Source organism: Schistocerca americana, chromosome 5 (assembly GCF_021461395.2).
Source record: "Schistocerca americana isolate TAMUIC-IGC-003095 chromosome 5, iqSchAmer2.1, whole genome shotgun sequence".
Taxonomy (NCBI): Eukaryota; Metazoa; Arthropoda; class Insecta; order Orthoptera; family Acrididae; genus Schistocerca; species Schistocerca americana.
In genome coordinates, this window is record NC_060123.1 from 639,485,123 (window position 1) to 639,493,812 (window position 8,690).

Consider the following 8,690-nt stretch of genomic DNA (forward strand, 5'->3'; position numbering starts at 1 on the left):
AGGTGTCAAAAGTTGGAGTGTTCACTCGCTCTTGTGCGCTAACAGCACAACGGCCACTGACTGCAGTGAACACCACACTCCCTGCACCCAGCGGCCGACTCGTGACTGTTCCGGGTCCGTGTCGCCATTCTGCTCTTTAATAGACGCCGTGGCAATCACGAGTTCACCGCGCCGCATGCATCATGCATCGCAACTCTCGGTCCTTTTTTTTCTGCGCTGTAAGCGGGGCGGTTATTAAGATGGGCCAAAAATAGACGACGCCTTAACGAAGAGAACGCAAGATTGCGATCGAAGCTGTCGATAGCTGGACGGGACACAGCTGTCGATGATGGCCGGCGGACACCTGGGTCGTGGGAGCGAGCTCGCCGCTTAACGTCCTTCGCGTCATAGCTGACCAGACCTCGTCCTGTGGTGGTGCCTGTTCCACTGCACTTCAGTGCAAAGGCATACCTCGCGGCCAATAATATCAGAGTAAATAAAGTATACATCTTATCGAAACACTTCTCATGAAACCTGCAGAAATTCTGTTCACATGTAGATACTGCCAGTAGCATCGAAGAGGACGGTAGCAGGCCAAAAGCGGAGATGCTGAACTGTTTCCAAATTTTCCTTCTACAAACAGAAGACAGGCGTTGTGTCCTTAGTTCAATTCTTTCATCAACAGAAAGATTCATAATAAATAGTAGCTGACCCAGCCACGCATTGCTGTGGATCAGTAGCTGTGATAGGTTGAATTAATTTTGTACTCATCTTTTTAATCCAATCAATATTCACTAATAAAGCTGAGAATAGTTTAGTGAACAATCTGAAAATGATTGGTAAAGTATCAAAATGTTGAAATTAACCACAGGCCAAGAAACAAGTTTTAAATTTACATTTTATTCATCTCAAATTCAACTATATTTTGTAATTAATGAATTATTTACAAAATACTTAATAAATAAATAACATATAAAAATTGAATTTTATAAATGAGGTAGATAACATTGATTTTAACTATTATTTCCATTATTTTAAATTATAACAATGTAAAGTTTTCAATTGTCTAAGCGCTAATTGGTGCACAATGTTTTTGGTTAACCTGTCTATTGCTAACACGAATAGATTTGATGGTTTTCCCACACGAGAGCAGGCGACATATAGTTATCCATAGGAGAAACACGTATTTTCCAAGTACAAACCGCAAATAGACATTGTTTGGCCTTCAGACTTTTTGATGGTCATCGCTAAACCGAAACGAATAGGAAATCGAAGCCTTCTAAATGGTGTTGGAGATTCTCACGGTATCATTGGAATACGATGGCAGCAGTACGATTTTTCCTTTAAACTTTCCCGTCAAAATGGTTGCTTCGGGAACATTTCTGGTGATCCTTTTGCTGACGAAACGTGTTCTGTTACATACTCTAGGTGGGTTTAAATTACTGCGAAGAATAATCGGTGAAAAAATCTTCAACCGACGATTGTGTGGTGGCATTCGTGGTATATCTAGAGAATTTAAAAATTAAATTGGAAAATTTACGGCTTCGTTTTCATCAACTATTGGGTTGATTGATTCAAAAACATCAAATCACTGGGCAGCAACTGTTGTATCTGGAAAATAAGCCGGCCGGGGTGGCCGAGCCGTTCTAGGCGCTACAGTCTGGAACGGAGCGACCGCTACGGTCGCAGGTTGGAATCCTGCCCCGGGCATGGACGTGTGTGATGTCCTTAGGTTAGTTAGGTTTAACTACACTCCTGGAAATGGAAAAAAGAACACATTGACACCGGTGTGTCAGACCCACCATACTTGCTCCGGACACTGCGAGAGGGCTGTACAAGCAATGATCACACGCACGGCACAGCGGACACACCAGGAACCGCGGTGTTGGCCGTCGAATGGCGCTAGCTGCGCAGCATTTGTGCACCGCCGCCGTCAGTGTCAGCCAGTTTGCCGTGGCATACGGAGCTCCATCGCAGTCTTTAACACTGGAAGCATGCCGCGACAGCGTGGACGTGAACCGTATGTGCAGTTGACGGACTTTGAGCGAGGGCGTATAGTGGGCATGCGGGAGGCCGGGTGGACGTACCGCCGAATTGCTCAACACGTGGGGCGTGAGGTCTCCACAGTACATCGATGTTGTCGCCAGTGGTCGGCGGAAGGTGCACGTGCCCGTCGACCTGGGACCGGACCGCAGCGACGCACGGATGCACGCCAAGACCGTAGGATCCTACGCAGTGCCGTAGGGGACCGCACCGCCACTTCCCAGCAAATTAGGGACACTGTTGCTTCTGGGGTATCGGCGAGGACCATTCGCAACCGTCTCCATGAAGCTGGGCTACGGTCTCGCACACCGTTAGGCCGTCTTCCGCTCACGCCCCAACATCGTGCAGCCCGCCTCCAGTGGTGTCGCGACAGGCGTGAATGGAGGGACGAATGGAGACGTGTCGTCTTCAGCGATGAGAGTCGCTTCTGCCTTGGTGCCAATGATGGTCGTGTGCGCGTTCGGCGCCGTGCAGGTGAGCGCCACAATCAGGACTGCATACGACCGAGGCACACAGGGCCAACACCCGGCATCATGGTGTGGGGAGCGATCTCCTACACTGGCCGTACACCACTGGTGATCGTCGAGGGGACACTGAATAGTGCACGGTACATCCAAACCGTCATCGAACCCATCGTTCTACCATTCCTAGACCGGCAAGGGAACTTGCTGTTCCAACAGGACAATGCACGTCCGCATGTATCCCGTGCCACCCAACGTGCTCTAGAAGGTGTAAGTCAACTACCCTGGCCAGCAAGATCTCCGGATCTGTCCCCCATTGAGCATGTTTGGGACTGGATGAAGCGTCGTCTCACGCGGTCTGCACGTCCAGCACGAACGCTGGTCCAACTGAGGCGCCAGGTGGAAATGGCATGGCAAGCCGTTCCACAGGACTACATCCAGCATCTCTACGATCGTCTCCATGGGAGAATAGCAGCCTGCATTGCTGCGAAAGGTGGATATACACTGTACTAGTGCCGACATTGTGCATGCTCTGTTGCCTGTCTCTATGTGCCTGTGGTTCTGTCAGTGTGATAATGTGATGTATCTGACCCCAGGAATGTGTCAATAAAGTTTCCCCTTCCTGGGACAATGAATTCACGGTGTTCTTATTTCAATTTCCAGGAGTGTAGTTCTAAGTTTTAGGGGACTGATGAGCTCAGAAGTTAAGTCCCATAGTGCTCTGAATTATTTGAACCATTTGGAAATTAACTTCGTCAACATCAACATTTATTGTTGCCAAAATAGCATGATTACTGTGCCAGTTATGGTCTAATAATTATTCAATATATCCGGGAAGACACTCTCAGTTCACCTGTTATCTTAACAATAGTGCAGAAATTGTCTGGCAATCTGATGTATTGTGTATTTTGATGCAGTTCAATTTCACCGTTGCAAATATGTATATCTACATCCATACTCCGCAAGCCACCTGACGGTGTGTGGCGGAGGGTATCTTGAGTACCTCTATCGGTTCTCCCTTCTATTCCAGTCTCGTATTGTCCATGGAAAGAAAGATTGTCGGTGTGCCTCTGTGTGGCCTCTAATCTCTCCGATTTTATCCTCATGGTCTCTTCGCGAGATGTACGTAGGAGGGAGCTATATACTGCTTGATTCCTCGGTGAAGGTATGTTCTCGAAACTTCAACAAAAGCCCGTACCGAGCTACTGACCGTCTCTCCTGCAGAGTCTTCCACTGGAGTTTATCTATCATCTCCGTAACGCTTTCGCGATTACTAAATGATCCTGTAACGAAGCGCGCTGCTCTCCGTTGGATCTTCTCTATCTCTTCTATCAACCTATCTGGTACGGATCCCACACCGGTGAGCAGTATTCAAGCAGTTGGCGAACAAAAGTACTGTAACCTACTTCCTCTGTTTTCGGACTGCATTTCCTTAGGAATCTTCCAATGAATCTGTCTGGCATCTGCTTTACCGACGATTAATTTTATATGGCCATTCCACTTTAAATCACTCCTAATGCCTACTCCCAGATAAGTTATGGAATTAACTGCTTCCAGCTGCTGATATGCTATATTATAGCTAAATGACAAAGCATTTTTCTTTCTATGTATTCGCAGCACATTACACTTGTCTACATTGAGATTCAATTGCCATTCCCTGCACCATGCGTCAATTCGTTGCAGATCCTCCTGTATTTCAGTACAATTTTCCACTGTTACCTTTTGATATACGAGTACTACAGCATCATCCGCAAATAGCCTCAGTGAACTTCCGATGTTATCCTCAAGGTCATTTATATATATTGTAAATAGCAACGGTCCTACGACACTCCCCTGCGGCACACCTGAAAACACTCTTACTTCGGAAGACTTCTCTCCATTGCGAATGACATGCTGTGTTCTGTTATCTAGGAACTCTTCAATCCAATCACACAATTGGTCTGATAGTCCATATGCTCTTACTTTGTTCATTAAACGACTGTGGGGAACTGTATCAAACGCCTTGCGGAAGTCAAGAAACACGCCATCTACCTGGGAACCCGTGTCTATGGCCCTCTGAGTCTCGTGGAAGAATAGCGCGAGCTGGGTTTCACACGATCGTCTTTTTCTAAACCCATGCTGATTCCTACAGAGTAGATTTATAGTCCCCAGAAAAGTCATTATATTCGAACATAATACGTCTTCCAAAATTCTACAACTGCTCGACGTTAGAGATATGAATCGTTCTGCACATCTCTTCGACGTCCCTTCTTGAAAACGGGGATGACCTGTGCCTTTTTCCAATCCTTTGGAACGCTACACTCTTCTAGAGACCTACGGTACACCGCTGCAAGAAGGAGGGCAAGTTCCTTCGCGTAGTCTGTGTAAACTTGAACTGGTATCCCACCAGGTCCAGCTGCATTTCCACTTTTTAGCGATTTTAATTGTTTTTTTATCCACCTGTCATCTGTTTCGATATCTACCATTTTGTCATCTGTGCGACAGTCTAGAGAAGGAACTACAGTGCAGGTTTCCTCTGTGAAACAGCTTTGGAAAAAGACATTTAGTATTTCGGCCTTTAGTCTGTCATCCTCTGTTTCAGTAACATTTTGGTCACAGAGTGTCTGGACAATTTGTTTTGATCCACCTACCGCTTTGACATAAGACCAAAATTTCTTTGGATTTTCTGCCAAGTCAGTACATAGAACTTTACTTTCGAATTCGTTCAACGTCTCTCACATAGCCCTCCTGACACTACATTTCAGCAATTGCTTAGAAAATACTTGTGCCGATGGATCATTTTGCAATTTTACTCGCATGTTCAAATGGCTCTGAGCACTATGGAACTTACCATCTGAGGTCATCAGTCCCCTAAAACTTGGAATTACTTAAACCTAACTAATCTAAGACCATCACACACATCCATGCCCGAGGCAGAATTCGAACCTGCGACCGTAGTGGTCGCGCGGTTCCAGACTGAAGCGCTTAGAACCGCTCGGCCACAGCGGCCGGCACTCGCATGCTCATGGTTAGTCAGTGACTCGATACTTCACCATAAAAACGATTTTTTTAAACATGCGTTAATCTCATCGGCCATAGAGCAAGAAATGACTGGTAATGTTTGCCGGAAGTCACCAGACAGTAATAAGACACTACCACCGAAAAGTCTATCGTTCTCTTTCAAATCTTTCATAGTTCTATGAAATGCTTTGAGTGAATGTTTATGAGCCATAGTACACTCATCTCAAATTATAATTGAACTCTCTTGCGACACAGCAGCCATTCCGCTCTTTTTTTCATGTTGGACATAGGGTTTGGTTTGTTATTAATGTCTAATGGCAACTTAAATGCTGAATGTGCCTTTCGCCCACCAGCTAACAAAGTGGCAGCAATACTTGACGATGCAATTGCCAATGCAATTTTCTGTTGCGACCGTATCTTCGCAAGGGTTAGTGATATTAAAAATGTCTTCCCGGTTCCTCCTGGTGCGCCTAAGGAAAAAAAACGCCTTTTTCAGAGTCAACGGTCAGCATAAATTGATTACAAATATTTTTTTATTCAGGTGTCAGTAACGGCTCATGTCAACGCTGCATCAGCACGTGTTAAATTCCAATGATTGTCTTCTTCCAGTAACTGCAACTCGCGACATGCATCTTGATATGTACTGAACACACTACCATTAACTGTTCGCAAAAATTCGAAAGATGTTGGTCCGGGAATATGCACCAACAACAAACCCAAAAAAAAAGCATTCACGTTGTTTTCGATGTACTGTATAAAGTCGTCCCAGTGTCTTGGCTTTAAATATGCTTCGGATCCACGGGTGTGGTTCTCCATGTTTACGTGGCTCCCATTCTTTTCCTAATTTATTCCAGGATAAAAAACGTGGAGCATCGGCATATAATAATGTTTTTGCCAATATCTCATCTCCTCCCGAACAGGCCACGAAGGCCCAACGGTACCGACCGGTCGCCGTGTCATCCTCAGCTCATAGACGTCACTGGATGCGGATGTGGAGGGGTATGTGGTCAGCACACCGCTCTCCCGGCCGTATGTCAGTTTCCGAGCCCGGAGCCACTGCTTCTCAATCAAGTAGCTCCTGAGTTTGCCTCACGAGGGTTGAGTGCACGCCGCTTGCCAACAGCGCCCGGCAGACCGGATGGTAGCCCATCCAAGTGCTAGCCCAGTCCGACAGCGCTTAACTTCCGTGATCTGACGGGAACCGGTGTTACCACTGCGGTAAGGCCGTTGGCCTTTTTTTTTGAAAATTTGCCGAACACACAAGATTTTTGACACAATGTGAAAAATTCAGTTAGTGTCGTTTTTGGTGGTTCAAGTGCTCCTTGAGAATATTTTCTTCGATAAAAGGTATACGTTGACCGTTTTCGAGATGTACTGCAAGATGCTGGATAAAACGGTCTCTTTCGTGTATGGGAAAACTAAAAATACGAGCAGTGGTGAGTATGGTACTACCCACTGATTGACAGTTTCAACTTGATTTGTAGAATTTGACATTCGCATTGTAAATGTGTGGCCACCGTTCTCAGCGTTTTGCGGCGATATAATGAATAAGCGTCGATATCCGTAATAGTATCATTTGTGTATTGCTTTGGGAAACGCTTCTTACATTTTCCATCTATAATGCACTGCTATGTCATGTTAAAAGCACTGCACGGTCCGTGGATGATGTAACAATATCAAGCAATTCTGGGTCAAATAATGGATCCAGAATTTCAGCAAAAATTATTTGATTAATTTCTTCTGGGCGGATTTTAACTTCAAGCCCAATCAAAATGTGAGAATGGGGCAAAGCTCGCTCAATAGAATACAGCCAACAAACTGAATGTTTTAGGATTAAATCAGTTAATGATTTGCATTTTTGTTTGAATAGACGTGCAGTGATATCAGGACAATATGTTGATTGTTGGCCTGGTAATAACAAAGTTTGTATTCCATCACAATTCGGATTACATTTAAATGTAGTAAACAGGTCAGGACGACCGCAACGACGTACGTAAGTTATAGCATTTTATATTCCTGCATGTTCCGTGGACTGCCGATGTAGCTTGAAGGTAATATAAATGCAGTACCGATGCCATTGGTGTTTAAATTTTCGCCGGCCGTTGGTGGCCGAGCGGTTCTAGGCGCTACAGTCTGGAACCGCGCGACCGCTACTGTCGCAGGTTCGAATCCTGCCTCGGGCATGGATGTGTGTGAAGTCCTTAGGTTAGTTAGGTTTAAGTAGTTATAAGTTCTAGGGGACTGATGACCTCAGAAGTTGAGTCCCATAGTGCTCAGAGCCATTTGAACCATTTTAAATTTTCATCGATGTTTTCGATAAGAGCCGGCCGAAGTGGCCGTGCGGTTAAAGGCGCTGCAGTCTGGAACCGCAAGACCGCTACGGTCGCAGGTTCGAATCCTGCCTCGGGCATGGATGTTTGTGATGTCCTTAGGTTAGTTAGGTTTAACTAGTTCTAAGTTCTAGGGGACTGATGACCTCAGAAGTTGAGTCCCATAGTGCTCAGAGCCATTTGAACTTTTTTTTTTTTTTTCGATAAGAGCATCTCGTAAATGGATGTATTCCCCCGATCGTAATTTAGCCTTGTTGTATCTAATAAATTGTAAACATTCGCTTTAGATCTTAGCGTACATATCCACAACGTACTGATGGTACAGCTGACGATATCGAAGGATATAATTATATTGATTAAGTCTAGTCATCAATCGGTGCGCGTAGTAGTTCATTGAACTAACTTTTTTATTAGTTTCATAATATAAAGAAATGAGTAATTAAATAGTTAGAAAAATTAAGAATAAGAAAGTAAAATGAATAAAATAAGGAATTAAATAGTTGAATATCAAACGTACCAGTAACTAACTGGATCACACTGTTTGATGTTGATGCGATATTCATCCTGCCCTTGCCAGAATATTGGAGGATACTGAAGGGTGTCATTCGAACGGTGTAGGTCTGAAATTGTACTAACAGTGTGATTCTGATGTCTGCCGTCATCTGGATCTCCAACCGTAATAACAGCAACTTCATCTACGACTAGTGCGTTGAGCCTGCCAGCGTGTTCACCTGATGGTACTTTGTCTACTTTTATGACGATTTGGTAGTTGTCATTTCTTAATTGTGGAGACAATCTTTTAAACAACTGAATATTACAGTTTTCCTAAAAATTTTCTATCAATTTCACAATTGCTCTCTCTTCTGCTCGTTCGATG

At 44.7% G+C, this 8,690-nt stretch overlaps 1 pseudogene; it reads right to left on the reverse strand.

Moving 5' to 3' along the window:
* Positions 1 to 6,597: 6,597 nt before the first annotated feature.
* On the reverse strand, positions 6,598 to 6,715 carry LOC124617062 (annotated as a pseudogene).
* Between the last annotated feature and the right edge of the window lie 1,975 nt (positions 6,716 to 8,690).